The 20164-nt window shown below is 35.6% G+C and overlaps 4 non-coding genes across 4 annotated transcripts; all 4 read right to left on the reverse strand.

Moving 5' to 3' along the window:
• Positions 1-1281: 1281 nt before the first annotated feature.
• TRNAN-AUU (transfer RNA asparagine (anticodon AUU)) lies at positions 1282-1355 on the reverse strand. Its single transcript has one exon. It is a non-coding gene; the product is annotated as a tRNA-Asn (tRNA).
• Positions 1356-4790: 3435 nt separating this feature from the next.
• Positions 4791-4864, reverse strand: TRNAN-AUU (transfer RNA asparagine (anticodon AUU)). The gene has a single exon. It is a non-coding gene; the product is annotated as a tRNA-Asn (tRNA).
• A 14396-nt stretch (positions 4865-19260) lies between these two features.
• On the reverse strand, positions 19261-19423 carry LOC135040850 (U1 spliceosomal RNA). The gene has a single exon (XR_010234654.1). It is a non-coding gene; the product is annotated as a U1 spliceosomal RNA (small nuclear RNA).
• Positions 19424-19575: 152 nt separating this feature from the next.
• On the reverse strand, positions 19576-19739 carry LOC135040834 (U1 spliceosomal RNA). The gene has a single exon (XR_010234639.1). It is a non-coding gene; the product is annotated as a U1 spliceosomal RNA (small nuclear RNA).
• Positions 19740-20164: the final 425 nt, after the last annotated feature.

Below are 20164 nucleotides of genomic sequence, written 5' to 3' on the forward strand. Positions count from 1 at the left end.
CAGCATATTTTTTTTCTCTGCAACCCACTGCTAAATTGTGCTTCCTAGCTGTTTTTTATAAAATCACTGAATCAAATCTAACTCTGATTACATCAGAGAAGGCCATGTACCCTACACCATAAGAGGGGGTTTGAAATTTTGACTTGTCTACTTAAATATCACCAAAAACTGACCACAAGTTTAATTACGTCCCTGGGTGGGATTGAACCACCAACCTTTTGGTTAATAGCCGAACTCACTAACCGATTGCGCCACAGAGACACTTTGCAAAAAGTGCATACTGACAAAGGCTAATAAGCATACATCTAGAACGTTTCCTAGAAAAACATTAAAAAATCAATAATCTGGAGAGTTTTTGTAAGATGTTTCTTCCATCAACCAATGAATAAACACATTGGTACTTTCCCATGATGAGTGAGTGCTTCAGGATCTCTTGCACTTACATGTGCAGCAGAGTACTGCAATGGAAGCATGCTGGACCCATAACCCAGAGGTAGGCAGATTGAAACTATCCTTTGCTATATGCATTTTTTTTGTTAATTTAAGTAATCAAAACTGGGATTGATATTTTTGCTCTTTTATTTTTCTTAAAGTACAATAACTTTTACCATTTTAATTTGTTTTAATAGTATATTGACAGTATAGTTTTCTTTCAAAAATCCACTTAATTTTCTTTACCCTGTTATTAAAATGGTAATTGACAAAAAAAACTACATTGTCACCAGAAGAGCAATACAAAATGTACAAGTGATATATTAAAATCATCTTTCCAGCTTGAATTTCAATGATGCATTGGGGCAACAATTTTGTGAGAAACATCTTCACCCTTAAATAAAGATTTTCTTAATTCCTTACCGTGGCGTTAATGTTTCCTGGTGTCAACTTGTATTATTTCAGTAGACATTGAAATGAGGATGCATCTTGCTGCCTTTCCAATGAAGCAAGTTTAATTTAGTAATAGGTGAAAAACCATCCTTACAAAGGTGTTAATCAGAGACTTGGCTTTGTGGACACTTTTCAGAGAACAAATTTGTTAGCATAAAAATAAAGCCAGAAAATGAAGAGCTGTTTAATCACTCAATTGGATTTTTCTGCCAGCATTTTTTTTTCTCTGCAACCCACTGCTAAATTGTGCTTCCTAGCTGTTTTTTATAAAATCACTGAATCAAATCTAACTCTGATTACATCAGAGAAGGCCAGGTACCCTACACAATAAGAGGGGGTTTGAAATTTTGACTTGTCTACTTAAATATCACCAAAATCTGATCACAAGGTCAATTACGTCCCTGGGTGGGATTGAACCACCAACCTTTTGGTTAATAGCCAAACACACTAACCGATTGCGCCACAGAGACACTTTGCAAAAAGTACATACTGACAAAGGCTAATAAGCATACATCTAGAACATTTCCTAGAAAAACATTAAAAAATCAATAATCTGGAGAGTTTTTGTAAGATGTTTCTTCCATCAACCAACGAATAAACACATTGGTACTTTCCCATGATGAGTGAGTGCTTCAGGATCTCTTGCACTTACATGTGCAGCAGAGTACAGCAATGGAAGCATGCTGGGCCCATAACCCAGAGGTAGGCAGATTGAAACTATCCTCTGCTATATGCATTTTTTTGTTTGTTAATTAAAGTAATCCAAAACTGGGATTGATATTTTGGCTCTTTTATTTTTACTTAAAGTACAATAACTTTTACCATTTTAATTTGTTTTAATAGTATATTGACAGTATTGTTTTCTTTCAAAAATCCACTTAATTTTCTTTACCCTATTATTAAAATGGTAATTGACAAAAACAAACTACATTGTCACCAGAAGAGCAATACAAAATGTACAAGTGATATATTAAAATCATCTTTCCAGCTTGAATTTCAAGGATGCATTGGGGCAACGATTTTGTGAGAAACATCTTCACCCTTAAATAAAGATTTTCTTAATTCCTTACCTGTGTGCTAATTAGATATCACCTTGTTTTCACATTAAACAGACTTCCACATGAGAAAGCAGCAAGGATGCAGTGGCGTTAATGTTTCCTGGTGTCAACCTGTATTATTTCAGTAGACATTGAAATGAGGATGCATCTTGCTGCCTTTCCAATGAAGCAAGTTTAATTTAGTAATAGGTGAAAAACCATCCTTACAAAGGTGTTAATCAGAGACTTGGCTTTGTGGACACCTTTCAGAGAACAAATTTGTTAGCATAAAAATAAAGCCAGAAAATAAAGAGCTGTTTAATCACTCAATTGGATTTTTCTGCCAGCATATTTTTTTTCTCTGCAACCCACTGCTAAATTGTGCTTCCTAGCTGTTTTTATAAAATCACTGAATCAAATCTAACTCTGATTACATCAGAGAAGGCCAGGTACCCTACACCATAACAGGGGGTTTGAAATTTTGACTTGTCTACTTAAAGATCACCAAAATCTGATAACAAGGTCAATTAGGTCCCTGGGTGGGATTGAACCACCAACCTTTTGGTTAATAGCCGTACATACTAACTGATTGCGCCACAGAGACACTTTGCAAAAGTACATACTGACAAAGGCTAATAAGCATTCATCTAAAACGTTTCCTAGAAAAAATTAATAAAGTCAATAATCTGGAGAGTTTTTGTAAGATGTTTCTTCCATCAACCAATGAAGAAACACATTGGTACTTTCCCATGATGAGTGAGTGCTTCAGGATCTCTTGCACTTACATGTGCAGCAGAGTACTGCAATGGAAGCATGCTGGGCCCATAACCCAGAGATAGGCAGATTGAAACTATCCTTTGCTATATGCATTTTTTTTGTTAATTAAAGTAATCCAAAACTGGGATTGATATTTTTGCTCTTTTATTTTTACTTAAAGTACAATAACTTTTACCATTTTAATTTGTTTTAATAGTATATTGACAGTATTGTTTTCTTTCAAAAATCCACTTCATTTTCTTTACCCTATTATTAAAATGGTAATTGACAAAAACAAACTACATTGTCACCAGAAGAGCAATACAAAATGTACAAGTGATATATTAAAATCATCTTTCCAGCTTGAATTTCAATGATGCATTGGGGCAACGATTTTGTGAGAAACATCTTCACCCTTAAATAAAGATTTTCTTAATTCCTTACCTGTGTGCTAATTAGATATCACCTTGTTTTCACATTAAACAGACTTCCACATGAGAAAGCAGCAAGGATGCAGTGGCGTTAATGTTTCCTGGTGTCAACCTGTATTATTTCAGTAGACATTGAAATGAGGATGCATCTTGCTGCCTTTCCAATGAAGCAAGTTTAATTTAGTAATAGGTGAAAAACCATCCCTACAAAGGTGTTAATCAGAGACTTTGCTTTGTGGACACTTTTCAGAGAACAAATTTGTTAGCATAAAAATAAAGCCAGAAAATGAAGAGCTGTTTAATCACTCAATTGGATTTTTCTGCCAGCATATTTCTTTTTCTCTGCAACCCACTGCTAAATTGTGCTTCCTAGCTGTTTTTATAAAATCACTGAATCAAATCTAACTCTGATTACATCAGAGAAGGCCAGGTACCCTACACCATAAGAGGGGGTTTGAAATTTTGACTTGTCTACTTAAAGATCACCAAAATCTGATAACAAGGTCAATTACGTACCTGGGTGGGTTTGAACCACCAACCTTTTGGTTAATAGCCGTACACACTAACTAATTGCGCCACAGAGACACATTGCAAAAGTATATACTGACAAGGGCTAATAAGCATTCATCTAAAACGTTTCCTAGAAAAACTTTAAAAAGTCAATAATCTGGAGAGTTTTTGTAAGATGTTTCTTCCATCAACCAACGAAGAAACACATTGGTACTTTCCCATGATGAGTGAGTGCTTCAGGATCTCTTGCACTTACATGTGCAGCAGAGTACAGCAATGGAAGCATGCTGGGCCCATAACCCAGAGGTAGGCAGATTGAAACTATCCTTTGCTATATGCATTTTTTTTTTTGTTAATTAATGTAATCCAAAACTGGGATTGATATTTTGGCTCTTTTATTTTTACTTAAAGTACAATAACTTTTACCATTTTAATTTGTTTTAATAGTATATTGACAGTATTGTTTTCTTTCAAAAATCCACTTAATTTTCTTTACCCTATTATTAAAATGGTAATTGACAAAAACAAACTACATTGTCACCAGAAGAGCAATACAAAATGTACAAGTGATATATTAAAATCATCTTTCCAGCTTGAATTTCAATGATGCATTGGGGCAACGATTTTGTGAGAAACATCTTCACCCTTAAATAAAGATTTTCTTAATTCCTTACCTGTGTGCTAATTAGATATCACCTTGTTTTCGCATTAAACAGACTTCCACATGAGAAAGCAGCAAGGATGCAGTGGCGTTAATGTTTCCTGGTGTCAACTTGTATTATTTCAGTAGACATTGAAATGAGGATGCATCTTGCTGCCTTTCCAATGAAGCAAGTTTAATTTAGTAATAGGTGAAAAACCATCCTTACAAAGGTGTTAATCAGAGACTTGGCTTTGTGGACACTTTTCAGAGAACAAATTTGTTAGCATAAAAATAAAGCCAGAAAATGAAGAGCTGTTTAATCACTCGATTGGATTTTTCTGCCAGCATTTTTTTTTCTCTGCAACCCACTGCTAAATTGTGCTTCCTAGCTGTTTTTTATAAAATCACTGAATCAAATCTAACTCTGATTACATCACAGAAGGCCAGGTACCCTACACAATAAGAGGGGGTTTGAAATTTTGACTTGTCTACTTAAATATCACCAAAATCTGATCACAAGGTCAATTACGTCCCTGGGTGGGATTGAACCACCAACCTTTTGGTTAATAGCCAAACACACTAACCGATTGCGCCACAGAGACACTTTGCAAAAAGTACATACTGACAAAGGCTAATAAGCATACATCTAGAACATTTCCTAGAAAAACATTAAAAAATCAATAATCTGGAGAGTTTTTGTAAGATGTTTCTTCCATCAACCAACGAATAAACACATTGGTACTTTCCCATGATGAGTGAGTGCTTCAGGATCTCTTGCACTTACATGTGCAGCAGAGTACAGCAATGGAAGCATGCTGGGCCCATAACCCAGAGGTAGGCAGATTGAAACTATCCTCTGCTATATGCATTTTTTTGTTTGTTAATTAAAGTAATCCAAAACTGGGATTGATATTTTGGCTCTTTTATTTTTACTTAAAGTACAATAACTTTTACCATTTTAATTTGTTTTAATAGTATATTGACAGTATTGTTTTCTTTCAAAAATCCACTTAATTTTCTTTACCCTATTATTAAAATGGTAATTGACAAAAACAAACTACATTGTCACCAGAAGAGCAATACAAAATGTACAAGTGATATATTAAAATCATCTTTCCAGCTTGAATTTCAATGATGCATTGGGGCAACGATTTTGTGAGAAACATCTTCACCCTTAAATAAAGATTTTCTTAATTCCTTACCTGTGTGCTAATTAGATATCACCTTGTTTTCACATTAAACAGACTTCCACATGAGAAAGCAGCAAGGATGCAGTGGCGTTAATGTTTCCTGGTGTCAACCTGTATTATTTCAGTAGACATTGAAATGAGGATGCATCTTGCTGCCTTTCCAATGAAGCAAGTTTAATTTAGTAATAGGTGAAAAACCATCCTTACAAAGGTGTTAATCAGAGACTTGGCTTTGTGGACACCTTTCAGAGAACAAATTTGTTAGCATAAAAATAAAGCCAGAAAATAAAGAGCTGTTTAATCACTCAATTGGATTTTTCTGCCAGCATATTTTTTTTCTCTGCAACCCACTGCTAAATTGTGCTTCCTAGCTGTTTTTATAAAATCACTGAATCAAATCTAACTCTGATTACATCAGAGAAGGCCAGGTACCCTACACCATAACAGGGGGTTTGAAATTTTGACTTGTCTACTTAAAGATCACCAAAATCTGATAACAAGGTCAATTAGGTCCCTGGGTGGGATTGAACCACCAACCTTTTGGTTAATAGCCGTACATACTAACTGATTGCGCCACAGAGACACTTTGCAAAAGTACATACTGACAAAGGCTAATAAGCATTCATCTAAAACGTTTCCTAGAAAAAATTAATAAAGTCAATAATCTGGAGAGTTTTTGTAAGATGTTTCTTCTATCAACCAACGAAGAAACACATTGGTACTTTCCCATGATGAGTGAGTGCTTCAGGATCTCTTGCACTTACATGTGCAGCAGAGTACAGCAATGGAAGCATGCTGGGCCCATAACCCAGAGGTAGGCAGATTGAAACTATCCTCTGCTATATGCATTTTTTTTTGTTAATTAAAGTAATCCAAAACTGGGATTGATATTTTGGCTCTTTTATTTTTACTTAAAGTACAATAACTTTTACCATTTTAATTTGTTTTAATAGTATATTGACAGTATTGTTTTCTTTCAAAAATCCACTTCATTTTCTTTACCCTATTATTAAAATGGTAATTGACAAAAACAAACTACATTGTCACCAGAAGAGCAATACAAAATGTACAAGTGATATATTAAAATCATCTTTCCAGCTTGAATTTCAATGATGCATTGGGGCAACGATTTTGTGAGAAACATCTTCACCCTTAAATAAAGATTTTCTTAATTCCTTACCTGTGTGCTAATTAGATATCACCTTGTTTTCACATTAAACAGACTTCCACATGTGAAAGCAGCAAGGATGCAGTGGCGTTAATGTTTCCTGGTGTCAACCTGTAATATTTCAGTAGACATTGAAATGAGGATGCATCTTGCTGCCTTTCCAATGAAGCAAGTTTAATTTAGTAATAGGTGAAAAACCATCCCTACAAAGGTGTTAATCAGAGACTTTGCTTTGTGGACACTTTTCAGAGAACAATTTTGTTAGCATAAAAATAAAGCCAGAAAATGAAGAGCTGTTTAATCACTCAATTGGATTTTTCTGCCAGCATATTTCTTTTTCTCTGCAACCCACTGCTAAATTGTGCTTCCTAGCTGTTTTTATAAAATCACTGAATCAAATCTAACTCTGATTACATCAGAGAAGGCCAGGTACCCTACACCATAACAGGGGGTTTGAAATTTTGACTTGTCTACTTAAAGATCACCAAAATCTGATAACAAGGTCAATTACGTACCTGGGTGGGATTGAACCACCAACCTTTTGGTTAATAGCCGTACACACTAACTAATTGCGCCACAGAGACACATTGCAAAAGTATATACCGACAAGGGCTAATAAGCATTCATCTAAAACGTTTCCTAGAAAAACTTTAAAAAGTCAATAATCTGGAGAGTTTTTGTAAGATGTTTCTTCCATCAACCAACGAAGAAACACATTGGTACTTTCCCATGATGAGTGAGTGCTTCAGGATCTCTTGCACTTACATGTGCAGCAGAGTACTGCAATGGAAGCATGCTGGGCCCATAACCCAGAGGTAGGCAGATTGAAACTATCCTCTGCTATATGCATTTTTTTTTTGTTAATTAAAGTAATCCAAAACTGGGATTGATATTTTGGCTCTTTTATTTTTACTTAAAGTACAATAACTTTTACCATTTTAATTTGTTTTAATAGTATATTGACAGTATTGTTTTCTTTCAAAAATCCACTTCATTTTCTTTACCCTATTATTAAAATGGTAATTGACAAAAACAAACTACATTGTCACCAGAAGAGCAATACAAAATGTACAAGTGATATATTAAAATCATCTTTCCAGCTTGAATTTCAATGATGCATTGGGGCAACGATTTTGTGAGAAACATCTTCACCCTAAAATAAAGATTTTCTTAATTCCTTACCTGTGTGCTAATTAGATATCACCTTGTTTTCGCATTAAACAGACTTCCACATGAGAAAGCAGCAAGGATGCAGTGGCGTTAATGTTTCCTGGTGTCAACTTGTATTATTTCAGTAGACATTGAAATGAGGATGCATCTTGCTGCCTTTCCAATGAAGCAAGTTTAATTTAGTAATAGGTGAAAAACCATCCCTACAAAGGTGTTAATCAGAGACTTGGCTTTGTGGACACTTTTCAGAGAACAAATTTGTTAGCATAAAAATAAAGCCAGAAAATGAAGAGCTGTTTAATCACTCAATTGGATTTTTTTTGCCAGCATATTTTTTTTCTCTGCAACCCACTGCTAAATTGTGCTTCCTAGCTGTTTTTTTATAAAATCACTGAATCAAATCTAACTCTGATTACATCAGAGAAGGCCAGGTACCCTACACAATAAGAGGGGGTTTGAAATTTTGACTTGTCTACTTAAATATCACCAAAATCTGATCACAAGGTCAATTACGTTCCTGGGTGGGATTAAACCACCAACCTTTTGGTTAATAGCCTTACACACTAACCAATTGCACCACAGAGACACTTTGCAAAAAGTACATACTGACAAAGGCTAATAAGCATTCATCAAGAACGTTTCCTAGAAAAACTTTAAAAAGTCAATAATCTGGAGAGTTTTTGTAAGATGTTTCTTCCATCAACCAATGAAGAAACACATTGGTACTTTCCCATGATGAGTGAGTGCTTCAGGATCTCTTGCACTTACATGTGCAGCAGAGTACTGCAATGGAAGCATGCTGGGCCCATAACCCAGAGATAGGCAGATTGAAACTATCCTTTGCTATATGCATTTTTTTTGTTAATTAAAGTAATCCAAAACTGGGATTGATATTTTTGCTCTTTTATTTTTACTTAAAGTACAATAACTTTTACCATTTTAATTTGTTTTAATAGTATATTGACAGTATTGTTTTCTTTCAAAAATCCACTTAATTTTCTTTACCCTATTATTAAAATGGTAATTGACAAAAACAAACTACATTGTCACCAGAAGAGCAATACAAAATGTACAAGTGATATATTAAAATCATCTTTCCAGCTTGAATTTCAATGATGCATTGGGGCAACGATTTTGTGAGAAACATCTTCACCCTTAAATAAAGATTTTCGTAATTCCTTACCTGTGTGCTAATTAGATATCACCTTGTTTTCACATTAAACAGACTTCCACATGAGAAAGCAGCAAGGATGCAGTGGCGTTAATGTTTCCTGGTGTCAACCTGTATTATTTCAGTAGACATTGAAATGAGGATGCATCTTGCTGCCTTTCCAATGAAGCAAGTTTAATTTAGTAATAGGTGAAAAACCATCCCTACAAAGGTGTTAATCAGAGACTTGGCTTTGTGGACACTTTTCAGAGAACAAATTTGTTAGCATAAAAATAAACCAGAAAATGAAGAGCTGTTTAATCACTCAATTGGATTTTTTTGCCAGCATATTTTTTTTCTCTGCAACCCACTGCTAAATTGTGCTTCCTAGCTGTTTTTTTATAAAATCACTGAATCAAATCTAACTCAGATAACATCAGAGAAGGCCAGGTACCCTACACAATAAGAGGGGGTTTGAAATTTTGACTTGTCTACTTAAATATCACCAAAATCTGATCACAAGGTCAATTACGTCCCTGGGTGGGATTGAACCACCAACCTTTTGGTTAATAGCCTTACACACTAACCAATTGCACCACAGAGACACTTTGCGAAAGTACATACTGACAAAGGCTAATAAGCATTCATCTAGAACGTTTCCTAGAAAAACTTTAAAAAGTCAATAATCTGGAGAGTTTTTGTAAGATGTTTCTTCCATCAACCAATGAAGAAACACATTGGTACTTTCCCATGATGAGTGAGTGCTTCAGGATCTCTTGCACTTACATGTGCAGCAGAGTACTGCAATGGAAGCATGCTGGGCCCATAACCCAGAGGTAGGCAGATTGAAACTATCCTTTGCTATATGCATTTTTTTTTGTTAATTAAAGTAATCCAAAACTGGGATTGATATTTTTGCTCTTTTATTTTTACTTAAAAGTACAATAACTTTTACCATTTTAATTTGTTTTGATAGTATATTGACAGTATTGTTTTCTTTCAAAAATCCACTTAATTTTCTTTACCCTATTATTAAAATGGTAATTGACAAAAACAAACTACATTGTCACCAGAAGTGCAATACAAAATGTACAAGTGATATATTAAAATCATCTTTCCAGCTTGAATTTCAATGATGCATTGGGGCAACGATTTTGTGAGAAACATCTTCACCCTTAAATAAAGATTTTCTTAATTCCTTACCTGTGTGCTAATTAGATATCACCTTGTTTTCACATTAAACAGACTTCCACATGAGAAAGCAGCAAGGATGCAGTGGCGTTAATGTTTCCTGGTGTCAACCTGTATTATTTCAGTAGACATTGAAATGAGGATGCATCTTGCTGCCTTTCCAATGAAGCAAGTTTAATTTAGTAATATGTGAAAAACCATCCCTACAAAGGTGTTAATCAGAGACTTGGCTTTGTGGACACTTTTCAGAGAACAAATTTGTTAGCATAAAAATAAAGCCAGAAAATGAAGAGCTGTTTAATCACTCAATTGGATTTTTTTGCCAGCATATTTCTTTTTCTCTGCAACCCACTGCTAAATTGTGCTTCCTAGCTGTTTTTATAAAATCACTGAATCAAATCTAACTCTGATTACATCAGAGAAGGCCAGGTACCCTACACCATAACAGGGGGTTTGAAATTTTGACTTGTCTACTTAAAGATCACCAAAATCTGATCACAAGGTCAATTACGTCCCTGGGTGTGATTGAATTACCAACCTTTTGGTTAGTAGCCGTACACACTAACTGATTGCGCCACAGAGACACTTTGCAGAAGTAAATACTGACAAAGGCTAATAAGCATTCATCTAAAACGTTTCCTAGAAAAACTTTAAAAAGTCAATAATCTGGAGAGTTTTTGTAAGATGTTTCTTCCATCAACCAACGAAGAAACACATTGGTACTTTCCCATGATGAGTGAGTGCTTCAGGATCTCTTGCACTTACATGTGCAGCAGAGTACAGCAATGGAAGCATGCTGGGCCCATAACCCAGAGGTAGGCAGATTGAAACTATCCTCTGCTATATGCATTTTTTTTTGTTAATTAAAGTAATCCAAAACTGGGATTGATATTTTGCCTCTTTTATTTTTACTTAAAGTACAATAACTTTTACCAATTAATTTGTTTTAATAGTATATTGACAGTATTGTTTTCTTTCAAAAATCCACTTAATTTCTTTACCCTATTATTAAAATGGTAATTGACAAAAACAAACTACATTGTCACCAGAAGAGCAATACAAAATGTACAAGTGATACATTAAAATCATCTTTCCAGCTTGAATTTCAATGATGCATTGGGGCAACGATTTTGTGAGAAACATCTTCACCCTTAAATAAAGATTTTCTTAATTCCTTGCTTGTGTGCTAATTAGATATCACCTTGTTTTCACATTAAACAGACTTCCACATGAGAAAGCAGCAAGGATGCAGTGGCGTTAATGTTTCCTGGTGTCAACTTGTATTATTTCAGTAGACATTGAAATGAGGATGCATCTTGCTGCCTTTCCAATGAAGCAAGTTTAATTTAGTAATATGTGAAAAACCATCCCTACAAAGGTGTTAAACAGAGACTTGGCTTTGTGGACACTTTTCAGAGAACAAATTTGTTAGCATAAAAATAAAGCCAGAAATGAAGAGCTGTTTAATCACTCAATTGGATTTTTTTGCCAGCATATTTCTTTTTCTCTGCAACCCACTGCTAAATTGTGCTTCCTATCTGTTTTTATAAAATCACTGAATCAAATCTAACTCTGATTACATCAGAGAAGGCCAGGTACCCTACACCATGACAGGGGGTTTGAAATTTTGACTTGTCTACTTAAATATCACCAAAATCTGATCACAAGGTCAATTACATCCCTGGGTGGGATTGAACCACCTACCTTTTGGTTAATAGCCGAACACACTAACCGATTGCGCCACAGAGACACTTTGCAAAAAGTTCATACTGACAAAGGCTAATAAGCATTCATCTAGAACGTTTCCTAGAAAAACTTTAAAAAGTCAATAATCTGGAGAGTTTTTGTAAGATGTTTCTTCCATCAACCAACGAAGAAACACATTGGTACTTTCCCATGATGAGTGAGTGCTTCAGGATCTCTTGCACTTACATGTGCAGCAGAGTACTGCAATGGAAGCATGCTGGGCCCATAACCCAGAGGTAGGCAGATTGAAACTATCCTCTGCTATATGCATTTTTTTTTTGTTAATTAAAGTAATCCAAAACTGGGATTGATATTTTGGCTCTTTTATTTTTACTTAAAGTACAATAACTTTTACCATTTTAATTTGTTTTAATAGTATATTGACAGTATTGTTTTCTTTCAAAAATCCACTTCATTTTCTTTACCCTATTATTAAAATGGTAATTGACAAAAACAAACTACATTGTCACCAGAAGAGCAATACAAAATGTACAAGTGATATATTAAAATCATCTTTCCAGCTTGAATTTCAATGATGCATTGGGGCAACGATTTTGTGAGAAACATCTTCACCCTAAAATAAAGATTTTCTTAATTCCTTACCTGTGTGCTAATTAGATATCACCTTGTTTTCGCATTAAACAGACTTCCACACGAGAAAGCAGCAAGGATGCAGTGGCGTTAATGTTTCCTGGTGTCAACTTGTATTATTTCAGTAGACATTGAAATGAGGATGCATCTTGCTGCCTTTCCAATGAAGCAAGTTTAATTTAGTAATAGGTGAAAAACCATCCCTACAAAGGTGTTAATCAGAGACTTGGCTTTGTGGACACTTTTCAGAGAACAAATTTGTTAGCATAAAAATAAAGCCAGAAAATGAAGAGCTGTTTAATCACTCAATTGGATTTTTTTTGCCAGCATATTTTTTTTCTCTGCAACCCACTGCTAAATTGTGCTTCCTAGCTGTTTTTTTATAAAATCACTGAATCAAATATAACTCTGATTACATCAGAGAAGGCCAGGTACCCTACACAATAAGAGGGGGTTTGAAATTTTGACTTGTCTACTTAAATATCACCAAAATCTGATCACAAGGTCAATTACGTTCCTGGGTGGGATTAAACCACCAACCTTTTGGTTAATAGCCTTACACACTAACCAATTGCACCACAGAGACACTTTGCAAAAAGTACATACTGACAAAGGCTAATAAGCATTCATCAAGAACGTTTCCTAGAAAAACTTTAAAAAGTCAATAATCTGGAGAGTTTTTGTAAGATGTTTCTTCCATCAACCAATGAAGAAACACATTGGTACTTTCCCATGATGAGTGAGTGCTTCAGGATCTCTTGCACTTACATGTGCAGCAGAGTACTGCAATGGAAGCATGCTGGGCCCATAACCCAGAGATAGGCAGATTGAAACTATCCTTTGCTATATGCATTTTTTTTGTTAATTAAAGTAATCCAAAACTGGGATTAATATTTTTGCTCTTTTATTTTTACTTAAAGTACAATAACTTTTACCATTTTAATTTGTTTTAATAGTATATTGACAGTATTGTTTTCTTTCAAAAATCCACTTAATTTTCTTTACCCTATTATTAAAATGGTAATTGACAAAAACAAACTACATTGTCACCAGAAGAGCAATACAAAATGTACAAGTGATATATTAAAATCATCTTTCCAGCTTGAATTTCAATGATGCATTGGGGCAACGATTTTGTGAGAAACATCTTCACCCTTAAATAAAGATTTTCGTAATTCCTTACCTGTGTGCTAATTAGATATCACCTTGTTTTCACATTAAACAGACTTCCACATGAGAAAGCAGCAAGGATGCAGTGGCGTTAATGTTTCCTGGTGTCAACCTGTATTATTTCAGTAGACATTGAAATGAGGATGCATCTTGCTGCCTTTCCAATGAAGCAAGTTTAATTTAGTAATAGGTGAAAAACCATCCCTACAAAGGTGTTAATCAGAGACTTGGCTTTGTGGACACTTTTCAGAGAACAAATTTGTTAGCATAAAAATAAACCAGAAAATGAAGAGCTGTTTAATCACTCAATTGGATTTTTTTGCCAGCATATTTTTTTTCTCTGCAACCCACTGCTAAATTGTGCTTCCTAGCTGTTTTTTTATAAAATCACTGAATCAAATCTAACTCAGATAACATCAGAGAAGGCCAGGTACCCTACACAATAAGAGGGGGTTTGAAATTTTGACTTGTCTACTTAAATATCACCAAAATCTGATCACAAGGTCAATTACGTCCCTGGGTGGGATTGAACCACCAACCTTTTGGTTAATAGCCTTACACACTAACCAATTGCACCACAGAGACAATTTGCGAAAGTACATACTGACAAAGGCTAATAAGCATTCATCTAGAACGTTTCCTAGAAAAACTTTAAAAAGTCAATAATCTGGAGAGTTTTTGTAAGATGTTTCTTCCATCAACCAATGAAGAAACACATTGGTACTTTCCCATGATGAGTGAGTGCTTCAGGATCTCTTGCACTTACATGTACAGCAGAGTACTGCAATGGAAGCATGCTGGGCCCATAACCCAGAGGTAGGCAGATTGAAACTATCCTTTGCTATATGCATTTTTTTTGTTAATTAAAGTAATCCAAAACTGGGATTGATATTTTTGCTCTTTTATTTTTACTTAAAAGTACAATAACTTTTACCATTTTAATTTGTTTTGATAGTATATTGACAGTATTGTTTTCTTTCAAAAATCCACTTAATTTTCTTTACCCTATTATTAAAATGGTAATTGACAAAAACAAACTACATTGTCACCAGAAGTGCAATACAAAATGTACAAGTGATATATTAAAATCATCTTTCCAGCTTGAATTTCAATGATGCATTGGGGCAACGATTTTGTGAGAAACATCTTCACCCTTAAATAAAGATTTTCTTAATTCCTTACCTGTGTGCTAATTAGATATCACCTTGTTTTCACATTAAACAGACTTCCACATGAGAAAGCAGCAAGGATGCAGTGGCGTTAATGTTTCCTGGTGTCAACCTGTATTATTTCAGTAGACATTGAAATGAGGATGCATCTTGCTGCCTTTCCAATGAAGCAAGTTTAATTTAGTAATAGGTGAAAAACCATCCCTACAAAGGTGTTAATCAGAGACTTGGCTTTGTGGACACTTTTCAGAGAACAAATTTGTTAGCATAAAAATAAAGCCAGAAAATGAAGAGCTGTTTAATCACTCAATTGGATTTTTTTGCCAGCATATTTCTTTTTCTCTGCAACCCACTGCTAAATTGTGCTTCCTAGCTGTTTTTATAAAATCACTGAATCAAATCTAACTCTGATTACATCAGAGAAGGCCAGGTACCCTACACCATAACAGGGGGTTTGAAATTTTGACTTGTCTACTTAAAGATCACCAAAATCTGATCACAAGGTCAATTACGTCCCTGGGTGTGATTGAATTACCAACCTTTTGGTTAGTAGCCGTACACACTAACTGATTGCGCCACAGAGACACTTTGCAGAAGTAAATACTGACAAAGGCTAATAAGCATTCATCTAAAACGTTTCCTAGAAAAACTTTAAAAAGTCAATAATCTGGAGAGTTTTTGTAAGATGTTTCTTCCATCAACCAACGAAGAAACACATTGGTACTTTCCCATGATGAGTGAGTGCTTCAGGATCTCTTGCACTTACATGTGCAGCAGAGTACAGCAATGGAAGCATGCTGGGCCCATAACCCAGAGGTAGGCAGATTGAAACTATCCTCTGCTATATGCATTTTTTTTTGTTAATTAAAGTAATCCAAAACTGGGATTGATATTTTGCCTCTTTTATTTTTACTTAAAGTACAATAACTTTTACCAATTAATTTGTTTTAATAGTATATTGACAGTATTGTTTTCTTTCAAAAATCCACTTAATTTCTTTACCCTATTATTAAAATGGTAATTGACAAAAACAAACTACATTGTCACCAGAAGAGCAATACAAAATGTACAAGTGATACATTAAAATCATCTTTCCAGCTTGAATTTCAATGATGCATTGGGGCAACGATTTTGTGAGAAACATCTTCACCCTTAAATAAAGATTTTCTTAATTCCTTGCTTGTGTGCTAATTAGATATCACCTTGTTTTCACATTAAACAGACTTCCACATGAGAAAGCAGCAAGGATGCAGTGGCGTTAATGTTTCCTGGTGTCAACTTGTATTATTTCAGTAGACATTGAAATGAGGATGCATCTTGCTGCCTTTCCAATGAAGCAAGTTTAATTTAGTAATATGTGAAAAACCATCCCTACAAAGGTGTTAAACAGAGACTTGGCTTTGTGGACACTTTTCAGAGAACAAATTTGTTAGCATAAAAATAAAGCCAGAAATGAAGAGCTGTTTAATCACTCAATTGGATTTTTTTGCCAGCATATTTCTTTTTCTCTGCAACCCACTGCTAAATTGTGCTTCCTATCTGTTTTTATAAAATCACTGAATCAAATCTAACTCTGATTACATCAGAGAAGGCCAGGTACCCACACCATAACAGGGGGTTTGAAATTTTGACTTGTCTACTTAAATATCACCAAAATCTGATCACAAGGTCAATTACATCCCTGGGTGGGATTGAACCACCTACCTTTTGGTTAATAGCTGAACACACTAACCGATTGCGCCACAGAGACACTTTGCAAAAAGTTCATACTGACAAAGGCTAATAAGCATTCATCTAGAACGTTTCCTAGAAAAACTTTAAAAAGTCAATAATCTGGAGAGTTTTTGTAAGATGTTTCTTCCATCAACCAACGAAGAAACACATTGGTACTTTCCCATGATGAGTGAGTGCTTCAGGATCTCTTGCACTTACATGTGCAGCAGAGTACTGCAATGGAAGCATGCTGGGCCGATAACCCAGAGGTAGGCAGATTGAAACTATCCTCTGCTATATGCATTTTTTTTTAATTAAAGTAATCCAAAATTGGGATTGATATTTTAGCTCTTTTATTTTTACTTAAAGTACAATAACTTTTACCATTTTAATTTGTTTAATAGTATATTGACAGTATTGTTTTCTTTCAAAAATCCACTTAATTTTCTTTACCCTATTATTAAAATGGTAATTGACAAAAACAAACTACATTGTCACCAGAAGAGCAATACAAAATGTACAAGTGATATATTAAAATCATCTTTCCAGCTTGAATTTCAATGATGCATTGGGGCAACGATTTTGTGAGAAACATCTTCACCCTTAAATAATGATTTTCTTAATTCCTTACCTGTGTGCTAATTAGATATCACCTTGTTTTCACATTAAACAGACTTCCACATGAGAAAGCAGCAAGGATGCAGTGGCGTTAATGTTTCCTGGTGTCAACCTGTATTATTTCAGTAGATATTGAAATGACGATGCATCTTGCTGCCTTTCCAATGAAGCAAGTTTAATTTAGTAATAGGTGAAAAACCATCCCTACAAAGGTGTTAAACAGAGACTTGGCTTTGTGGACACTTTTCAGAGAACAAATTTGTTAGCATAAAAATAAAGCCAGAAAATGAAGAGCTGTTTAATCACTCAATTGGATTTTTTTGCCAGCATATTTCTTTTTCTCTGCAACCCACTGCTAAATTGTGCTTCCTATCTGTTTTTATAAAATCACTGAATCAAATCTAACTCTGATTACATCAGAGAAGGCCAGGTACCCACACCATAACAGGGGGTTTGAAATTTTGACTTGTCTACTTAAATATCACCAAAATCTGATCACAAGGTCAATTACATCCCTGGGTGGGATTGAACCACCTACCTTTTGGTTAATAGCTGAACACACTAACCGATTGCGCCACAGAGACACTTTGCAAAAAGTTCATACTGACAAAGGCTAATAAGCATTCATCTAGAACGTTTCCTAGAAAAACTTTAAAAAGTCAATAATCTGGAGAGTTTTTGTAAGATGTTTCTTCCATCAACCAACGAAGAAACACATTGGTACTTTCCCATGATGAGTGAGTGCTTCAGGATCTCTTGCACTTACATGTGCAGCAGAGTACTGCAATGGAAGCATGCTGGGCCGATAACCCAGAGGTAGGCAGATTGAAACTATCCTCTGCTATATGCATTTTTTTTTAATTAAAGTAATCCAAAATTGGGATTGATATTTTAGCTCTTTTATTTTTACTTAAAGTACAATAACTTTTACCATTTTAATTTGTTTAATAGTATATTGACAGTATTGTTTTCTTTCAAAAATCCACTTAATTTTCTTTACCCTATTATTAAAATGGTAATTGACAAAAACAAACTACATTGTCACCAGAAGAGCAATACAAAATGTACAAGTGATATATTAAAATCATCTTTCCAGCTTGAATTTCAATGATGCATTGGGGCAACGATTTTGTGAGAAACATCTTCACCCTTAAATAAAGATTTTCTTAATTCCTTACCTGTGTGCTAATTAGATATCACCTTGTTTTCACATTAAACAGACTTCCACATGAGAAAGCAGCAAGGATGCAGTGGCGTTAATGTTTCCTGGTGTCAACCTGTATTATTTCAGTAGATATTGAAATGACGATGCATCTTGCTGCCTTTCCAATGAAGCAAGTTTAATTTAGTAATAGGTGAAAAACCATCCCTACAAAGGTGTTAATCAGATACTTGGCTTTGTGGACACTTTTCAGAGAACAAATTTGTTAGCATAAAAATAAAGCCAGAAAATGAAGAGCTGTTTAATCACTCAATTGGATTTTTTTGCCAGCATATTTCTTTTTCTCTGCAACCCACTGCTAAATTGTGCTTCCTAGCTGTTTTTTTTATAAAATCACTTAATCAAATCTAACTCTGATTACATCAGAGAAGGCCAGGTACCCTACACCACAAGAGGGGGTTTGAAATTTTGACTTGTCTACTTAAAGATCACCAAAATCTGATAACAAGGTAAATTACGTCCCTGGATGGGATTGAACCACCAACCTTTTGGATAATAACCGAACACACTAACTGATTGCGCCACAGTGACACTTTGCAAACGTACATTCTGACAAACGCTAATAAGCATTCATCTAGAACGTTTCCTAGAAAAACTTTAAAAAGTCAATAATCTGGAGAGTTTTTGTAAGATGTTTCTTCCATCAATCAACGAAGAACATTCAAGCTGATTTCTTGCAGCAGCTGGGCACTGTAACAGCTCCAGAGCTGCTCTGTAAGGCAACTAAAAGGGTGTGGGCCCTGCAGCACTACCTGTAGTTCGCATTGTGCGTTGGAAGGCACAAAGTAAGCAGACGGGAGAAGTCAGGATAGTGCGCAAGGGCATAGAAGGGAGCGGCTCAAGAAAAGAGAAGTGGAAACAGACAGCAAACTAGGCTGGAGAAAGACCTGAGACAAAGAGATCTGAATTATACGAGAGCCGACCAGGGGAAACACAAATTATGCAGTCGAGTTTCCCACATTTGGGGAAATCGCTGGAGCAGCACACACAGAGTGCAATGGGTGAGCCTTGCCCTGGGAGAAGCACCTTCATGATCATAGTATCTCACCTGGCAGGTAAGTAGGAGTTGGGCAAGAGCTAGGGAGGGTCGCTGCTCGGGCAACCCCCTGTCAAGTGAAGGAGATCCAACTGAGGCAGCACAAGAGAACTCTCGAAAGAAGAACAAGGCTAGAGGAAGATCTGAGACACAGAAATCTGGCTTTTACCAGAGCTGACCAGAGGAAAGCACAAACACAGTCCCCCACTACCACAAATAATGCAGTCGAGTTTCCCACATTTGGGGAAATCACAGGGGTCAGCATACCCAGAATGCAATGAATGAACCTCACCCTGGGAGAACAATCTTCATGACCATGGTATCTCCTATGCAAAATAAGTATGATTTGGGATAGGGCTGGGGAGGGCCGCTGCTCAGGCACATCTCTGTCAAGTAAAGGAGATTCAACTGAGGCAGCACAAGGGAACTCTCATCTGGGGACAACAACTGCAGGTAGAACACATATTTTCAGATGAACATGGGAGGGCAGAAGGCTGCCTAATACTGAAGCACCCCCAAACAACAAACCAAATGCAACAACTAGTACAAGCATTCCTGGGGGAAGGCCTGCAGCAGATGGATTTGCATATGGTGATGTCATCCAAGCAGTGGGTCAAAGTTGGCTTCAACCCTCGTCTGCATATGAAAAGAAAAAAGGGATGTGCAGGGCATGGCATCCTTTTGTGGCGCTTGGATGACCCTTAATTCGCATTAAACATCTCCACCCTCCTTCGGTGTGGGGCTCATGTTGGCTATGCCCCAGCCCCT

This window comes from Pseudophryne corroboree, unplaced genomic scaffold, assembly GCF_028390025.1.
Source record: "Pseudophryne corroboree isolate aPseCor3 unplaced genomic scaffold, aPseCor3.hap2 scaffold_775, whole genome shotgun sequence".
NCBI lineage: Eukaryota > Metazoa > Chordata > Amphibia > Anura > Myobatrachidae > Pseudophryne > Pseudophryne corroboree.